A 20323-nucleotide genomic window follows, 5' to 3' on the forward strand; every position below is an offset into this window, starting at 1 on the left:
GATCCTGTCATGACCTGGGCCTTTCCAAGTGACATAGATGGTGTTATTATCCTGCAATTCATTATTAATTATGTTGTTGATTTCATGTAGTTGTCTTTTCTTCTGACGAGGGTGAGCGATGTTTGAGGGCGAGGGTTGTTTGTTACCTGTTTTAGCAAAAACCATATTGAATCGAAAGTGATATTTGGTTTGCACCGTCTTGCCCCCTTTTTTTAATGTGCTGTAATTCTTGCATTCATGAGAAAGGAGTGCATTTTCGACATCTCTTATCTCCTTTTATAGAGAAGGTGAGTGGATCCACGGCACAGTGAGGAGTGGATGGTTGAGGTGGTGGTGAGTGGTATGGTTAGATGAGTATTCACTTGAATCGAGGATAGTCCCCCAGTTAGTGCTAATTGTATGAGGCTGTTGCTTTCTTTTTGTTGCTTGTCTCCTTGAAGGACTGGCAGAGAATTCAACCCAGAGAGGACTGGGTTCCTCCTGACTCTTTTTTTTGTAGTCAGCATTTTTAGTGCTGCTGGAGTAGAGGGAAATGAGTGGTAGTGCACGCCTGGGTGTGATCAGTAAATCCTAGTTTGATTTGTTGAAGTAAGAGTCTGTATGCTACGCCTTTGCGTTGTTGGAATTCATCATTGGTTTGGGGTAGGCTTGATGGGGGAGTTAGGCGCCCTTGTCCAAGTGGTCTTGTACAATGGCTTCCTGAGTGTCCTCCTCGATGTGGTTGTCCGGGGGATGCAGTGTTTTTGTCTCGGTTGAGGCACCACTGCTCTGTCCCCTAATATCCTTCTTGCAATGGCATACAGTGTTGGTCTGTGTCTAGCGTTGTTGGGTTATTTGGACATACCTCCCTTAGCGAGGTTTTCTTCGCCTCATCTGAGTGGGCTTTGTGCTGTTATAAGCCCTGCTTTGGTCCAGTGGGCTACAGGCGGTTCATCGTTCCCAGGGTGGGAAGCGAATCAGCCCCCCCCTTCCAAGACGCCCAATTATTGGGTGTCTTGACGATTCTGCTTCTCTTTGTGGTGGAGTCTCCTCGATTGAGATTTTCTAGTGTCGGTAAGGTTGGTGCGCTGCCCTGGGCGTAGTTACTTAGCCAGCTGGGTGGTGGATCTTGTCATGCTCTGGATGTCCTGGGGAAACTGACTCCATTGTGTTCAAGTGTGCTGGATGGACTAGGCCTGGCTCGGTGCTGTGGTTGGTATCCTGTTGCCCCCTTCTGCTTGGGACGTCCCTTCTTGAACGCACTTATCAGAGACATCCTGAGAGGCTGAATTTTGATGTCCTTTGAATATCCTTGGTTCATTGACTCCTAAGTGCACAAGGGTGTGGGGTTGAGCTGGGTCCTATACTGTGGTTGATATCCTTTTGCCTCCCCCCTTTATTGTTGGGATGTTCCCTTGTCTGAATAAGCAGTTTTTCCTCTTCTTCATTTTGGTGTTGGGCGTGCACTGCAGGAATACGGACCTATGGTTGTACCTTGGTCCTCTTTTAATCCTGAGATCTTTTGCTCCTGGTAGTTCTCCCTTATTTATCCTGCCTCAATTTGTGTGTTGGGAGGTGCTGACGATGTTGACCATGATCCGAGTCAATAGCTGCTGGTCCTCTCTGTATAAATATGTGGAATAATGGGGCGGGATTCTCCGGCCCCCCGCCGGGTCGGAGAATCGCCGGGTGCTGGCATGAGTCCCGCCCCCGCCGGTTGCCGAATTCTCCGGCACCGGATATTCGGCGGGGGCGGGAATCGCGCTGCGACGGTCGGCGGCCCCCCCCTGGTGATTCTCCGGCCCGCGATGGGCTGAAGTCCCGCTGCTGGAATGCCTGTCCCGCCGGCGAGAATCAAACCACCTCTCTTACCGGCGGGACTAGGCGGCGCGGGCGGGCTCCGGGGTCCTGGGGGGGGGGGGGGGCACGGGGCGATCTGGCCCCGAGAGGTGCCCCCACGGTGGCCTGGCCTGCGATCGGGGTCCACCGATCCGCGGGCGGGCCTGTGCCGTGGGGGCACTCTTTTCCCTCCGCCTCGGCCACAGCCTTCACCATGGCCGTGCGTAAGAGACCCCCCCCCCCCCTGCGCATGCGCGGGGATGACGTCAGCAGCCGCTGACACTCCCACGCATGCGTGGACTTCCGCCAGCTGGCGAAGTCCTTTCGGCCCCGGCTGGCGTGGCGCCAAAGGCGTTCCGGTGGAGCAGAAACCACTCTGGCGCGAGCCTAGCCCCTCACGGTGAGTGCTTGGCCCCTAAAGGTGCGGAGATCCGCACCTTTGGGGCGGCCCGACGCCGGAGTGGTTCCCGCCACTCCATCCAGTCGGGACCCCCCGCTCCACCGGTTAGGGGAGAATCCCGACCATAATCATTCTGGAGTGTGCCTGAGTTTGGGATTATGTTGCGTTGTGTAAAACCTCCTTTCAGAACTGGGGTTCTCATGTATTGTCTTTGTATTTTTTTTATTTTGCTATGGTGACTGGCCTAGTTCATCCAGCACACTTTAACACAATGGAGTCAGTTCCCCAAGGATTGGCTCCTGTTGGGGTATAGATGGGCCTGGTGTCCGAGGGAAGGCGTTAGTGTGTGATTGGTGCCTTCTGGTATTGCTGGAGTTGAGGGAGATATGTTCTGGTGCATGCCCGAACATGGTGCGAAAAACCTCTCCTGAACTCGTGGTCATTGCGAGCAATCGTCGCGTGGGAAGGTGTGCACCATTTTTCTCTCCCTTGTCCTCTGATGGTGTGTTCAGAGGCACCAAGTAGCGTCGATTGATTGTACTCAGTCAGTTACATTGCTGTTCTCTCCCCTCTGTATCCATGTATGTTGAGACGTTTGTTTGATTTTGTACCGTTCCTGTGGTTTTGCTGCGTTATTTGTAAAATGAAAAACTTCAATAAAAATACGTTATGTTATTGCATCTTCTATCCATAGACATAATTTTATGTCATTGTTTTAATTCTCCAAAGTGGGGGTGAGGAGGGGTTTGGTTCCTACTAGTGGCAGAGAGGGGTGTTATACTGTCTACTTCATATGAATCATGTAAAGATTAAAACATCCTAATTTTACAAAGAAGTCAGAGGAACTTTAATGTTGACATCACTGTTCTACCCTGCCCACAGCTGTCATGTGAGACCGCTCAGTACTCTTCCATTTGCCTCTGGATCACATGGCTCAGGTGTTAACTCCTGCAGCTTTATCTCCTTGGCTTTGGGGTTGCAGCCATGTCTACTTTGCTCTTCGGGTCCAGATTCACTCTACTCCATTGTCCTGGATTCAGTCATAGGCAATCTCTTACCATCTAAGCTGAGTAAGAGATGGGGGATACATCATGGGGATACCTTGGAAAATCCGATCTGGTAGGATTAAGTAATAGACACTCAATTTGGTCGGGCCTGCCCTACTGACCTGACACAGATCTCCCGCTGGTTCTCCAACCAGTGGGAAGGACTTGACACTATATGCATAGATGCAAACAGGTGCCGGAATGTGGCGACTACGTGCTTTTCACAGGGACTTCATTGAAGCCTACTTGTGACAATAAGTGATATTATTATTATTACGTTTCTGAAGCTTCAAATTGGTGCTTTTCCATTCAAAAAATAGTTTTGTGTGTGTATATATATATATATATATGTGTGTGTGTATATATATATATATATATCTATATATCACGTAAGCTGAACTGATTTATAATGGACACTTCAAAGTATCCAAGTAACTTCAAATTTCAAAAACAAAGTTTGAATAGTTCAGCGCAAAACATACCATGTTCTTTTAACATGATTCTAAAAATGTTCTTTTTAAAAAATCATAACACTGGAGTTACAGATACTGTACAAATACATACTTTCAAATATCAAAGTTGAAAATTTAAAAGTTTGCTTTTGATCAATCTGTCTTCCTTATCCTCCTAGTTTCTCTACTTATTCTCTTTCCCTTTTTGTTTACATTTTATTTTTTGTTGGAGGAACTATTTTTCTAATAATGTTTGTATTATATTTAACATATTGTGTTATTACATTTACTTTATTTTCTACATTTCTAGGTATCGCATTGCTAATTTCCAAGATGGGACCTGCAACAGAAACATTTGCTGCAATTAATTAAAGATTGACCTGAAACTAGTCTGGGCCAGGTAATGTTTGACATATATTAAAAGATTAAGAACAGACCCAGAATGCAAGATATAACTTTTTGTCATTGCTGTTTATGGGAGTTTACTGTGCAAACATTGGCTGCTGTATTTCGCAAATTACGACAATGCCTTACACTTCAAAAAACTGCTTACATGCTGGAAAAGCACTTTGGAACATTTTGTAGTTATGAACGGTGATATATAAAGGCATTATTTTTTCTTTTTGTATGCAGCAATTGCATTTTGATCACAATGTAATAAGGTTGATTTCATTTTTGTACATTCTGTTTATTAGGAATGAATAATATTAATACAGTGAAGCTGAGTTAAACATTAAACAATCTGCAAGATATACCTATATCTGACCTAAAGTTGAAAATTAATTGTCATCTGTGTGTATCATATTCCACACAGCTACATAGGATATTATATATATTTGTTTTTATTATATATACTATAAAATATTATAAATCTATCATAATTGTTCCTTGCTTGATGACTCTTTCCCAATCTTCCCCCGAGACACTTGGCCCACTTCATTCCCAGCAGTTGTTTCCTCCATGCTAGCTGGGCCAAGAACATACTGATCAAACAAGTTCTCCTGGACACATTTCAACAAAATTCTCCTCTCTTACCCTTTACTCGAACACAAGGTTTCCCAAACTTTTCGAGCTGTGGAACCTCTTGTGAGTCCCAACAGCATTGGGGAATCCCAAGCATTCTCATAATGAATTTTGTCGTGAAATAGGTGCAAAACAGAAACCCAATGTGAGCAAGTCTTTTCTATCTATATCTACGCATATATTAGGAAGAGGCACATGGTCTCAAATACATTCGGCAATTACATGGCCCCCTCACAATAAACCCTGACCAAACCACCTCTCATGCCTTCTGGAATAGTGGGTAATCGAATAATAATTACTCACACTCAGCATCCTCTCTCACACTTACTCTACCTCACACACTCACAAGCTCACTCACTTCTCTCCAAGGCCCACCCCCCCCTGCTCCTTTCCTGAGTCCCTGCCACTGCCTGTAGCCCACGCCGTAGCCTCCCACCATTGTCGCCTCAACTGCCGATTCCAACTCTCTTCCACTTCTTGTCTTCTACTGGCTCATCTTCATTGTTAGACTAGTCAGCCTATCTACATCCAGTAGTTCAAGAGGTTTTGTTCTGATTGGCCAAATAGTTTTCTCTATTTTTAAATTTTGAGCATTGGAACCTGCGTTTGTCTGTCACATGGCAGCTGCCAGCATCACGGATCCCCTGGAGACCCTTCGCAGACCCCAGAGGATCCACGGACCACAGTTTGAGAACCCTTTCTCTAACGTTATGCCAATTAATATTTGGGTAATTAAAGACTTCCAGTATCACCACTCTATAACTCTTGAACATCTCTGTGATTTCCCTGCCAATTTGTTTCTCTATCTCTTACTATTTGGAGGCCTATCGAATATCACAAGTTTATTTTTTTACCAATTTCATGGAAAGTAGGTACCACTGACTAGACCTAATTTATTGCCAATCACTAATTGCTCTTGAGAAAGTGGTGGTGAGCTGCCTTCTTAAACCACTGCAGTCCCAGAAGTGTAGGTAGTGTAGCCACGCAAAATGGCTGCGTTCCGATTAATCTGGCCAAAACCCAGTTTAAAATGGCTAACCCAAAAGACTGCTGGGAAAAGCAGCTAAGAAGACACAAGCAGGCAGCTGCAGACAGTATTGCATATTCGGCTCTGGGAAGTTAGCCCAGATCGATACTCAGGGCTATCAACAGCCCATCAACCCAGGTATTTGCAGTTGCATTCAGGACTGTTTGCAGCCCATCTATTCAGACATCCACAGTTAAATCGGCTATCCCCGGGAACAATTGCAACATATTAGCAATTGAATACCGGGCCAGACCTGTCGGCGCCTGCAGTGGTCGAAACAAAGACAGGTGAGCGACCACCCCCCGATCGAGGAATCGCCTCACCATTGGACACAACGACCCCAGAGATTGGGGACAGATCCAATCACTTGGGACTCAGGGTCAAGGGCCGCCCCGGGAGGCGGGAAGCCCCTGGGCCCTATAAAAGTGAGGGTCCAAGTTCAGATCTCTCTCTCTCTCCTCTTCACCTGCTCGAGACCTTCGCAAGACCAGCCACCGGCAACAGTAAGTTTGAATCCAGCGATTGCTATCCGGTAGACACCTAGCCACCGACCTGTAGCAGCCTTTTGAATCCCGCGGGCCAGATCTGATTGGACAAGCCATTCATTTCCCTGACCTGGTGGGCTCTTCCTAAGTTAAGTATTGGCCAGTAGTGATAGGTTTATTATATAGAAAGTAGTATTAGGGTATTAATATTGCTTGTTGTATATAATAAATGACCGTTGTTTTAATCCTTACTAAGCGGTGTGCTGTATTATTAATCATAACCTGAACTTGAACCACGTGGCGGTATCATAAAGATACCTGGCGACTCATGAGCAAAGGTGACGTAATCAGAGCAAATAGACTAAGGCTAAAAAAAGCTACAGTGCTGTTAGGGCGACAATTCCAGATTTTTGACACAGCGATATATTTCCTAGTCAGGATGGTGAGTAACTTGCAGGGGAACCTCCAGGTGGTGGGCTTCCCGGGTATCTTTTTTTTTTTAACAATACAGCGCAGTACAGGCCCTTCGGCCCACGATGTTGCACCGAAACAAAAGCCATCTAACCTACACTATGCCATTATCATCCATATGTTTATCCAATAAACTTTTAAATGCCCTCAATGTTGGCGAGTTCACTACTGTAGCAGGTAGGGCATTCCACGGCCTCACTACTCTTTGCGTAAAGAACCTACCTCTGACCTCTGTCCTATATCTATTACCCCTCAGTTTAAAGTTATGTCCCCTCGTGCCAGCCATTTCCATCCGCGGGAGAAGGCTCTCACTGTCCACCCTATCCAACACCCTAATCATTTTGTATGCCTCTATTAAGTCTCCTCTTAACCTTCTTCTCTCCAACGAAAACAACCTCAAGTCCATCAGCCTTTCCTCATAAGATTTTCCCTCCATACCAGGCAACATCCTGGTAAATCTCCTCTGCACCCGCTCCAAAGCCTCCACGTCCTTCCTATAATGCGGTGACCAGAACTGTACGCAATACTCCAAATGCGGCCGTACCAGAGTTCTGTACAGCTGCAACATGACCTCCTGACTCCGGAACTCAATCCCTCTACCAATAAAGGCCAACACTCCATAGGCCTTCTTCACCACCCTATCAACCTGGGTGGCAACTTTCAGGGATCTATGTACATGGACACCTAGATCCTTCTGCTCATCCACACTTTCAAGAACTTTTCCATTAGCCAAATATTCCACATTCCTGTTATTCCTTCCAAAGTGAATCACCTCACACTTCTCTACATTAAACTCCATTTGCCACCTCTCAGCCCAGCTCTGCAGCTTATCTATATCCCTCTGTAACCTGCTACTTCCTTCCACACTATCGACAACACCACCGACTTTAGTATCGTCTGCAAATTTACTCACCCACCCTTCTGCGCCTTCCTCTAGGTCATTGATAAAAATGACAAACAGCAACGGCCCCAGAACAGATCCTTGTGGAACTCCACTTGTGACTGAACTCCATTCTGAACATTTCCCATCAACCACCACCCTCTGTCTTCTTTCAGCTAGCCAATTTCTGATCCACATCTCTAAATCACCCTCAATCCCCAGCCTCCGTATTTTCTGCAATAGCCTACCGTGGGGAACCTTATCAAACGCTTTGCTGAAATCCATATACACCACATCAACTGCTCTACCCTCATCTACCTGTTCAGTCACCTTCTCAAAGAACTCGATAAGGTTTGTGAGGCATGACCTACCCTTCACAAAGCCATGCTGACTATCCCTGATCATATTATTCCTATCTAGATGATTATAAATCTTGTCTCTTATAATCCCCTCCAAGACTTTACCCACTACAGATGTGAGGCTCACCGGTCTATAGTTGCCGGGGTTGTCTCTGCTCCCCTTTTTGAACAAAGGGACCACATTTGCTATCCTCCAGTCCTCTGGCACTATTCCTGTAGCCAATGATGACATAAAAATCAAAGCCAATGGTCCAGCAATCTCTTCCCTGGCCTCCCAGAGAATCCTAGGATAAATCCCATCAGGTCCCGGGGACTTATCTATTTTCAGCCTGTCCAGAATTGCCAACACCTCTTCCCTACGTACCTCAATGCCATCTATTCTAATAGCCTGGGTCTCAGCATTCTCCTCCACAACATTATCTTTTTCCTGAGTGAATACTGACGAAAAATATTCATTTAGTATCTCGCCTATCTCTTCAGAATCTACACACAACTTCCCATCCCTGTCCTTGACTGGTCCTACTCTTTCCCTAGTCATTCGCTTATTCCTGACATACCTATAGAAAGCTTTTGGGTTTTCCTTGATCCTTCCTGCCAAATACTTCTCATGTCCCCTCCTTGCTCGTCTTAGCTCTCTCTTTAGATCCTTCCTCGCTACCTTGTAACTATCCATCGCCCCAACTGAAACTTCACACCTCATCTTCACATAGGCCTCCTTCTTCCTCTTAACAAGAGATTCCACTTCTTTGGTAAACCACGGTTCCCTCGCTCGGCACCTTCCTCCCTGCCTGACCAGTACATACTTATCAAGAACACGCAGTAGCTGATCCTTGAACAAGCTCCACTTATCCAGTGTGTCCAACACTTGCAGCCTACTTCTCCACCTTATCCCCCCCCAAGTCACGTCTAATGGCATCGTAATTTCCCTTCCCCCAGCTATAACTCTTGCCCTGCGGTGTATACTTATCCCTTTCTATCCTTAACGTAAACGTCACCGTATTGTGGTCACTGTCCCCAAAGTGCTCACCTACCTCCAAATCCAACACCTGGCCTGGTTCATTACCCAAAACCAAATCCAATGTGGCCTCGCCTCTTGTTGGCCTGTCAACAAATTGTGTCAGGAAACCCTCCTGCACACACTGTACAAAAAACGACCCATCTAATGTACTCGAACTATATCTTTTCCAGTCAATATTTGGAAAGTTAAAGTCTCCCATAATAACTACCCTGTTACTTTCGCTCTTATCCAGGATCATCCTCGCCATCCTTTCCTCTACATCCCTAGAACTATTTGGAGGCCTATAGAAGACTCCCAACAGTGTGACCTCTCCTTTCATGTTTCTAACCTCAGCCCATACTACCTCGGAAGATGAGTCCCCATCTAGCATCCTCTCCGCCACCGTAATACTGCTCTTGACTAGCAGCGCCACACCTCCCCCTCTTTTGCCTCCTTCTCTGAGCTTACTAAAACACCTAAACCCCGGAACCTGCAACATCCATTCCTGTCCCTGCTCTATCCATGTCTCCGAAATGGCCACAACATCGAAGTCCCAGGTACCAACCCATGCTGCCAGTTCCCCTACCTTATTTCGTATACTCCTGGCATTGAAGTAGACACACTTCAAACCACCTACCTGAACACTGGCCCCCTCCTGCGACGTCAAATCTGAGCTCCTGACCTCTATACTCTCATTCTCCCTTACCCTAAAACTACAATCCAGGTTCCCATGCCCCTGCTGCATTAGTTTAAACCCCCCCAAAGAGCACTAACAAATCTCCCCCCCAGGATATTTGTGCCCCGCAGGTTCAGATGTAGACCATCCTGTCTGTAGAGGTCCCACCTTCCCCAGAAAGAGCCCCAGTTATCCAGAAATCTGAATCCCTCCCGCCTGCACCATCCCTGTAGCCACGTGTTTAATTGCTCTCTCTCCCTATTCCTCATCTCACTATCACGTGGCACGGGCAACAACCCAGAGATGACAACTCTGTTTGTTCTAGTTCTGAGCTTCCATCCTAGCTCCCTGAAAGCCTGCCTGACATCCTTATCCCCTTTCCTACCTATGTCGTTAGTGCCAATGTGGACCACGACTTGGGGCTGCTCCCCCTCCCCCTTAAGGACCCGGAAAACACGATCCGAGACATCACGTACCCTTGCACCTGGGAGGCAACATACCAAACGTGAGTCTCTCACGCTCCCACAAAATCTCCTATCTGTGCCCCTGACTACTGAGTCCCCAATTACTAATGCTCTGCTCCTCTCCCCCTTCCCTTCTGAGCAACAGGGACAGACTCCGTGCCAGAGGCCCGTACCCCATGGCTTACCCCTGGTAAGTCCCCCCCCCCCCACAAGTATCCAAAGCGGTATACTTGTTTCTCAGGGGAACGACCGCAGGGGATCCCTGCACTGACTGTTTTTTCCCAGTCCCTCTTACAGTTACCCATCTATCTCCAATCTTTGGTGTAACTAATTCCCTGAAGCTGCTATCTATGACCCCCTCTGCCTCCCGAATGATCCGAAGTTCTTCCAACTCCAGCTCCAGTTCCCTAACTCGGTCTTGGAGGAGCTGGAGATGGCAGCACTTCCTGCAGGTAAAATCAGCAGGGACACTAACGGCATCCCTCACCTCAAACACCCTGCAGGAGGAACATTGCACTCCCTTCCCTGCCATCCCTCTAACTTTCTACCAAGATCTGGCTAACAACTAAATTAAATTCTTTTTATAAAAAAAAATATTAATAACAATAATAAAATATGGTACTTACCTCACACCAATGGGTTTTATTATTAGGTTAGAGGAGGAGGGCGGGTGGGAGACACTACACGTTTAGTGTCTCGGGTTTCCTCTCCACCAGAATTTATTGGTGAGGGTCTTCCCAGAAGTCCGCGGGTCGACTTCCTGTTCCCACCTTAAACACTAAAATTTTAAAAAAAAATTTAAAGGAGAGACTTACCTCCCAGAAATCACTTCCGCACTGCCCCCGCTGAAATGGACTAGCCTGCTCCGCTCCTGCTGAAATCGACTTGGCCTGCAAGGTAAGTAAGTTAATCAGTACTTACCTCACCACAGGCAGCGACCTTTTAAACGGTCCCCTCTGCCTCGCAGCTCCCGCGCTTTTTCAAATTCCCGCGCTGATTCTAAGGTCCCAGCTCTCACTCCCGAACTAAACAGCTGACCTGCAAGGTAAGTAAGTTGTTAATCAGTCTATCTGCTGCCCTTGTCCTTCTAGATGGTAGAGGTTGTGGGTTTTGAAGGTGCTGCCGAAGGAACCTTGGTGAGTTCCTGCAGTGCATGTTTGTGGAAGGGGAAGCAATCAAGCGAGCTGCTTTTTCCTGGATGTCAAGCTTCTTGAGTATTATTCGAACTGCACTCATCCAGTGAACAGCATTCCATTACATACCTGACTTGTGCTTGTAGATGGTGGACAGGCTTTGAGGGGTCAGGAGGTGAGTTACTTGCTGTAGGATTCCCAGCCTTTGACCTGCCCTGATACTGTTCTACATTTGTGGCAGTCGATTCCCCCAGCCACCCTGTCCCACCTGTGTGGTTTATTCCCAATGCACCAAATACATTTCAAAATGGCGATTTGTGCACTTTTTCCTGTTTTGCTGGGACTGGGCTTTGGTGCACATTCTCTCCTATGGCTTATAAACTGAATGTTCCCACTTGATCCTCTCCTTCCCTGCAAACATGCGTCCAATTCTGTTTCCTGAGTTCCATTTGCCTCACAATTCGCACTCCTTTTACGAGTGTTAATTCCTTGTCTGTTAGAGATTTGATAATGCTTCATCTAGGACACCGACCATGATTCTGTCAGGAAAGATTCCATAATCTTAGTTCTCTGCCAGTGTATAGAGATCTTTGATGAATGAATCCATATTTTCACCTGGTCTTTGCTTTCTTTCATTAAATTTAGCCTCTTTTTATTAAATTCCGATGGACGCTGAATAAAGAGTCTAAGGGCAGAAGCTAACAGCCGGGTCGCGTTGGGCACGAAAATGAGCGGGCCGGTTAGATAACAGGAGAGGTTGAAATCGGGAACCTTGCAGGGCATCGATCGGTTTCCGATCTATCTGGCCCGTTCCCGTTGGCGAGATCCAGATCCCACCACGGCGTGGCAAGAAACCAATAATCATCAATTAAGACCAATCTGCATCCCATTAATGGGAAGGACCGGCTATCAAATGGCCTCTTGTGACCTAACCGCCTTTCCAGAGAGCGGTCACGCAGGTACCGTTTAGTGCACCTATTTTAAAAACGTGAAGCTAGCAAACTGGCTGCTGTGGAGATCTGAGGCGGTGAGTAGTCATCTTGGAAAATGGGCAGTCAGGCCAGGAGGCACCGGAGCCTCTGCCCTAGTACTCGGGGCGGGGGGACGGGGGGGATGGGGGGACGGGGGGGACGGGGGGGGGCGGGCTCGATGGTGGGGCGCGGAGGCTGGGCTGGGGCTGCCAACGTTGGGGGATTGTCCCTGGGCCGGGGGTGGGGGGCTTGAGGGTGCTCAGCACCCGCGGGTCCCCCATGCCATCCCTGGGATTGTGTATTCCCACAATAGGGGTAGCTCCAGCTGCTGCCTGCCTGTCCCACCGACCCCCCCCCACCCCCCGCAGACAGAGCCTGTCTGTGATAATATGGTGAAGGTCACTTCAACTCCCACTGACTGTGGTTGCCTCTGACTGCACAGCTGAAGGCTCTTGCTGATGTGGAATTGGCAATTCTAGTAATGTGAGCACTTCACAGTTCCCAAGTGTATCCCTGTGGATACACGATGCAGGGGGTTGTTACTGCCTAGCATCCCAATCAGACCGAGTTCAGTGAGATTGCCCCTTTGTGCTTGTCCTGAACTCCAGAGGCATCGACACCACAGAGGCAGCAGCCAACATTAGGACACCCAAGAGTTGGGCCTCAGCACTGGGGACATCCCTGCGACCAGAGGTTGTGTGTGTGGAGGAGGGAGGGAACCAGCGCTCGGTCCAGGTCACATTACCAGGGGGTGTCTGGGATCTGGTGCCCAGGGGTCATTGCTGAGGTTGGGGGTGCTTGTGCAGGACATGTTGAGGAATGGTGGGGAACACATGGGGGAGCTGAGGTTCTGTGCCTCACATTCATTCCAGGGCTCGAGCAGGGACTTGTGTGGCATTTCCCAACCAACCGCCCACAAGTGCATCCGTAAAGTCACGGATGCCCCCTTTGCCCGACTTTATAAACTGTGACTTGGACCAAGCCCATCAAGATGCTCGGGCAACAGGATTCTCCACCATCGCCGGTATGCCTCAGGTCCAGGGGGTAATAGTTGCATGCATGTCGCCTTGGGCGCGCCAAGCAGTCCATCAATAGGATAACTGATTGTAAGTCTCACACTCTCTCCAATTCCCTACAGATATTACATTATGGATGAAATCTTAGGCCTCACGGAAGCTGCCCTTGTGGTGGCATTGGCAGGCCAGACACCGTAGAGGGCAGCAGCATCGTCGACAGAGGCTCAAGGCAGCGACCCATGTGCAGGGGCCCGCCTCACACCCTGAGGGCCCGACCGCCCATTGGGCCAGGGAGAGACCCAGAGGGGAGGCCAGCAAAGGCTCAAGGTGTACAGACATACCTGGTCCTTCCAATGGGTGGCGGACAGCATGTGCTGCAGGAGTCTCCGCCTCAACAAGCAGGTGATGCAATACATCTGCCATGTCCTTGCAGACTTGGCACCATGTGGAGGTTCAGACTACCCACTCCCGGTGGCCCTCAAGGTCACCGCAGTCCTGAAGTTCTGTGCTTCAAGTTCATTCCAGGGCTCGAGCGGGGACTTGTGTGGTATTTTCCAACCAACAGCCCACAAGTGCATCTGGAGTCATGAATGCCCTGTTTGCCTGGGCAGCAAACTTTATAAACTTTGACCTGGACCAAGCCCATCAAGATTCTCCACCATCGCTGGAGTGCCCCAGGTCCAGGGGGTAATAGATGGCACGCATGTTGCCTTGGGCGTACCAGGCGGTCCGGAGGTGCCCTTCATCAAAAGGAAGGAGCTCCACTCCCTGAACGTCCAACTTGTGTGCGACCACTACCTCAACATCATGCACGAGTGTGCACGTCAGCTCCATCCTGTAGCAATCGGAGATCCCCGGAATGTATGAGGGATTCCCCAGGTAACCGGGTGGCTGTTGGAGGATAAGGGGTACCCACTTAGGACCTGGCTAATGACGCCAGTACGGAGGCCAGTGACCAATGCAGAGACCCGCTGTAACGAGGCCCATGTGACCATTGAACAGTGCATTGAACTGCTGAAAATACGGTTCCAATGCATCGACTGTTCTGTGGTGCACTGGAGTACACCACCCGGAGGGTTGCCCACTTTGTTGCGGTCTGCTGTGTCCTTCACAACCTGGCACAGCAGCAGGGCGATGGTGTGGAGGAGGAACATACGACCACTTCCGAGGAGGACAAGGAAGAGCCAGACCAGGAGGGGCTGGAGGACGAGCCCACAGAGGACCCACAGGACCAGCCATAGGGTGATGGACAGGCGGTGACAGTAAGGGTCCGGCATGCCTGGAGGACCAGGAAGGCCCTCAGCCTCGCCCGCTTCTCATGGCTCCTTCGTCAACTACTCCTCCCCCCCCCCCCCCCCCCCCCCACCCCAATCGCCTGTTCCACCCGCCTAGGGTGTGGTAGTCACCACTGTTGTATTGTACATACTGCATACAAGGGTATTAAGGTAAGGCCCCTGTACTACAGGTATGGGGGTAGATCCCTGCCTGCTGTCTCCGCCCAGTAGGCGGAGTATAAATGTGTGCGCTCTTCGAACAGCAGCCATTTTGTCAGCAGCTGTAGGAGGCCACACATTTCTGTGTAATAAAACCTCGATTACATTCTACTCTCGTCTCGTCGTAATTGATAGTGCATCAATAGGGTCTGTGTTATATCACTCCAGGGTGATCGGCCTGTGACGGCAATGTCAGTGGGTCTATATACAAGGCAGGAGGGTGATGATAACCTGCTGTGAGATGCGCCCTGGTGCTCATCAATCTCTGTCATACTCTGACAGCTGAATGTGCGCTCACACCCATCACGTGATGCCTGGGGGTGGGTTGCAGGTCTAATATCTGGGTTGCCCGGGGAGCTGGGGAAGAGCAAAAGGCTACTGGGCGAGGGGGATACAGGCCGGCCCGCAGTACGGAATAACGTGACGGAGGCTTCACATGTATCAGGTGTAATATGTTTTAATGTTGTACAATCGGGACCCCAACTGTCGCTAGCTCCCAATGTTGCCGCCCCCTCACCAGTACTCTCAGAGATCCTCTGTCTGCTTAGCCCTCCGTGCTCCACCATTACGCCTTAGTGTGTCCCCAGGATGCACATCAGAGATGAGGGCAGCTCGTTGCGTACTGCGTCCCGTGGCTTTGCTCCTGGTGGGCATCCTCTGGGTCCTTTCCTGTCTGTTGTGGGCCAACTTCTCCTGTGGAAACACAAAGGCGGCATTGTGAGCCACCTGCTTCATGCATCGCGGGTGGGGGAGGGGGTGCATGGCAGGGGACAGGCAGAAGCATCACTGAGCATGGGTGGGGTGTGAAGTCAGATGCCAGGGTGTGCAGGGGCACGTCGCAGTATTGTGCTGTGGGGGAGGGGGTGGTGATGCCATGCGTAGGGTCATCTGGGGGGTGGTCTCCGGGGTACCAGGTGGGGCCGGTGCCAGGGGGCCAATGCCAACTCACCCATACGCCCGGTGGAGGTTGTTAAGCTTCTTGCAACACTGGGTGGCAGTCCTCCTGGTGACGCTTTCTAAGCTGACAGCTGCTGCCACTGTCTCCTAAGTGGCACTGGCTGCCCTGTGGCTGACCCTACAAGCCCCTCGGGGGAACAGGGTATCTCATCTGGACTCTACTGCGTCCATTAGTCTGGCCAGGTTCGCATCCCCGAATCGTGGGGCTGGGCTGTGCGGTGGCATGGCTACGTGCTATCTGGGATTTGCATTGTGGGATCAGTTTAGGCGCAGTTCCCCCTCATTAGCAGGGAGCAGTCAGGCGTGGTCCTGGTGAAATGCCGAATATCCTTGGATATTCAGTTCCCAATCTTGGCCACTCTGTAGCCACGTCACCATAATGGCAGTCATACCCATTTCCCTCAACTTGTGCATTCAAATCATCAACCTTTTTGCACATACTATGTGCATTCAGATAAAGAGTACTTTTCATTCTGCATTTTTAACATTAGTCTCGATTCTGATCCTATTTGATACTTGCCTATCTGTCTTCTTTGTTTGCTTTCTGCTATCTTTTACTACTTTTGTTTTCCTCTAATCTGAGCTCCCTCTCAGGTTTCCACCTCCTCTGCCAATCTAGTTTAAACCCTCCCCAACATCACTACCGAATCTCCCTGCGAGGGGGTTAGACCCAGTCCTACTAAGAAGCAGCTCGTCCATCTTGAACAGGTCCCACCCGGCCTTGAACCATTGTGGTTGTGTAAGGAACCCTCTGGTGAATACTCATTGGACTGTTGTTTCCATTTTAATTCCTGTTCTTTTAGTTGTTCTAATTTCTGCACGTGGGCATTGCTGGGGCCCACACCTTTAATTTAAAAAAAAACAGTACCAGGATGTGCTGACATCAGCGGTGGCACGTCTTGATAGACTTGGCTAGCAACGAAAAAACTCCATTGCAATCCCTGGGCTAAGCAGTTCCTCTGTGTGGATTGGTGTTTTTTTCTGAAATGCTCTGCTGAGTGATTCTCTGTGTGTTTTGTTTCAGTTTTGTTTTGAAGCTGCAGAGCCAAGGAGAATCCTTTTGAGTCTCTCCCAGGATGCATGAAATTCTCCCTTAAATCTTAGCTGGAACTCCCTTCAGGCACACAGATCAGTTAGTGAGCATTCAAAGCCTGAAGATAGAGCTGGGGAGGGGAACTTTCCTGATTCCCCTCTAAGTAAAGTTGCCAGACCACTCGAAGGCCTCACAAAAACTGCTGCTCTGATATTCTGTTTAACTGAGACAAGCTGTTGGTGAGTCTGCTCAAGCTGACCACATATCAGAAACTGAGCATGCCTGAAGTGCATCTTCCGTGGGTAAGGCTCAGCCCAACACAAGTTAAAGTGTGTCCTTAGACGGGATCCCACAGCCTGAGAATCTGGCCTGAGTGGCTTAGCCTAAAGATCCAAAACAACTGATGGCTCAACACCTTACATTCTGAAGAGATCACCGCTTACAAAGACCTCAACCTCAGCAGCGAAGACTCTCAAATCTCTCATACCCTTTTAATCCTTAGTTTTTATCCTTTCCCTACCTCCTACTGTATGTTTGTCTTGTGTGTGTGAGTGTCTGGAAATAGGGTGTAATGGGGTTTTGGGAATAGTTAGACTAGTAGACCAGTGTTCCATTATTTCCATCATATGTTTAGTTTTTACTCATTATAAATACACATTTTTTTCATGTTTTACTCATAAATCTGGTGCCTGCAATTCATTGGAGTAGTCAAGGGTTAAAAATCCCAAGAAAATACACAAATTGTTGGTTAATTCCATTATGTTGGGACCCCCGGTGTCTGTGGGGCTGGAATTGACCACACACTCGCCCAACAGTTGTCTGTCTTCCTCCTGGTCATTTGGAAGATGGAGCTTGCTTTGCTTGTACTTTATTTCATATCTGCCTTGAGAAGTGTAGCTTGGAGTGACAATAAGTCAAGCTTTGGGCCTTCCTTTGTCTCTCGGCACGTGAGAGTCCTTTTGATCATTTGGATGTGTTTTTTCTACAAAACCATTTCCCCTTAGATTGTATGGTGAAGAGGTGATGATACTGAACTCCTACTTTTCAGCAAATTCCTTAAACACTCTGGAGGGGTGAATTGAGTTCTATTTTCACAGGATACTCTTTTCCGGAATTCCTTGCTCAGCAAACAGCACTTGTATTTCTGCAATAATTGCTGTGTGTCTCAAATGTTTTATCTTTCTCTTAAAAGGCAACTGGATAATAGTCTGCTGCTATAAGATCTCATTCTTGTGCGTAAACAAATTGGCTCCCACACTATGCCATGGTTTCCTTTGTACTTCACTAGCAATCATCTCTTTTTTTTCCTGTTGTGTATTTGTATACTTTTGGTAGACACTGCGTGTCGACACCGTCTTTCTGCCTATCTAGTACACAGCTGATTTAGTGATGAGCTTACACTTCTGCATTCCCATGTGGCCTTTATGTATCTTTGTCAGGATGGCAGCTGGTGAATAGTGGTGTGCTTCCGGTGGTCTATGCTCGGACCACAACTTTTCACAATGATCTGGAAGAAGGAACTGAAGGCACTGGTGCTATGTTTGCAGATGATACAAAGATCTGTAGAAGGACAGGTAGTATTGAGGAAGCAAGGGGGCTGCAGAAGGATTTGGACAGACTAGGAGAGTGGGCAATGAAGTGGCAAATTAAATACAATGTGGAAAAGTGTGAGATTATGCACTTTGGAAATAGGAATGGAGGCATAGACTATTTTCTAAATGGGGAAATGCTTAGGAAATCAGAAGCACAAAGGGACTTGGGAGTCCTTGTTCACGATTCTCTTAAGGGTAACGTGCAGGTTCAGTCGGCAGTTAGGAAGGCAAATGCAATGTTAGCATTCATGTCAGGAGGGCTACAATACAAGATGTATTTCTGCGGCTTTATAAGGCTATGGTCAGACCCAATTTGGAGTACTGTGAGCCGTTTTGGGCCCTGTATTTAAGGAAGGATGTGCTGGCCTTGGAAGGGTTCCAGAGGAGGTTCACAAGAATGATCCCTGGAATGAAGAACTTGTCGTATGAGGAACGGTTGAGGACTCTGAGTCTGTACACGTTGGAGTTTAGAAGGATGAGGGGGGATCTTATTGAAACTTACAGGATACTGCGAGGCCTGGATAGAGTGGACGTGGAGAGGATGTTTCCACTTGTAGGAAAAACTAGAATCAGAGGACACAATCTCAGACTAAAGGGACAATCCTTTAAAAAGAGATGAGGAAGAATTTCTTCAGCCAGAGGGTGGTGAATCTGTGGAACTCTTTGCCGCAGAAGGCTGTGGAGGCCAAATCACTGAGTGTCTTTAACACAGATATAGATAGGTTCTTGATTAATAAGGGGATCAGGGGTTATGGGGAGAAGGCAGGAGAATGGCGATGAGAAAAATATCAGCCATGATTGAATGGCGGAGCAGACTCGATGGGCTGAGTGGCCTAATTTTGCTCCTATGTTTTATGGTCTTATCTTCTGGAGAAGTTCTCTCAGCATTGTTTTGGTTACAATTATTCTGTATCCAACTAGCAGAACACCATCATCTTGTAAAATGTCATCGCTAATTGACCAATACTGCAATTATTGCTGGGTGTGTTTGCTACATCCCATCAGACCACTCACTTTGAGGCCAAAAGATAGATGCAGGAATTTGTACAGTCCAAAGGGTGTGTTGAATATTGTCAACAACAAAGATTCTTTGTCAAGCTTCATATTCCGTTCGCCATTTCACGCCTCAGTGCTGGCATGATCTCTTCCAGCGAATTTGAATTTGATTTATTGTCATGTGTACTGAGGTACAGTGAAAAGTATTGTTCTGCGTACAGTCCAGACAGATCGTTCCATACATAAAAACATAGGACATGCATAAATACACAATGTAAATATATAGGCACAGGCATCAGGTGAGCACACGGAGTGTAGTACCACTCAATTGAGATGTAGCGATCAGTTCAGCCCATAAGAGGGTCATTCAGGAGTCTGGTAACAGCGGGGAAGAAGCTGGTTTGAATCTGTTAGTGTGTGTTCTTAGACTTTTGTATCTCCTGCCCGATGGAAGAGAGAATAAACTGGGTGGGAGGGATCTTTGATTATGCTGCATGCTTTCCTAAGGCAGCAGGAGGTGTAGACAGAGTCAATGGATGGGAGGCAGCTTTGCATGCTGGACTGGGCTGTGTTTACAACTCTCTTTAGTTTCTTACAGTCTTGGGTCGAGCAGTTGCTATACCAGGCTGTGATGCAGCCAGATAGGATGCTTTCTATGGTGCATCTGTAAAAGTTGGTAAGAGTCAGTGTGGACATGCCGAATTTCCTAGTTTCCTGAGGAAGTATAGGCGCTGTTGTGCTTTCTAGATCATAGAGTTGACATGGCTGGACCAGGACAGATTGTTGGTGATGTGCACACCTAGAAATTTGAAGCTATCAACCATCTCCACCTTGGCACCATTGATGCAGACAGAGGTGTGTACGATACTTTGCTTCCTGAAGTCAATGACCTGCTCTTTAGTTTTGTCGACGTTGAGGGAAAGATTGCTGTTATTACATCACTCCACTAGGTTCTCTATCTCCCTCCTGTATTCTTATTCACCGTTGTTCGAGATTCGACCCACTGCGGTCGTGTCATCAGCAAACTTGTGGAT

The 20323-nt window shown here is 48.1% G+C and overlaps 1 protein-coding gene across 1 annotated transcript in view; it reads left to right on the forward strand.

Moving 5' to 3' along the window:
- Positions 1–4024: 4024 nt before the first annotated feature.
- glcci1a (glucocorticoid induced 1a) overlaps positions 4025–20323 on the forward strand; it is a 336314-nt gene continuing 320015 nt past the window's right edge. Inside the window, exon 1 of the mRNA XM_072509094.1 lies at positions 4025–4116. The gene's annotated coding sequence lies outside the window, so the exon portion shown is untranslated. The remainder of the gene's footprint in view (positions 4117–20323) is intronic.

This window comes from Scyliorhinus torazame, chromosome 6 (genome assembly GCF_047496885.1).
Source record: "Scyliorhinus torazame isolate Kashiwa2021f chromosome 6, sScyTor2.1, whole genome shotgun sequence".
In the NCBI taxonomy this organism is placed as follows: domain Eukaryota; kingdom Metazoa; phylum Chordata; class Chondrichthyes; order Carcharhiniformes; family Scyliorhinidae; genus Scyliorhinus; species Scyliorhinus torazame.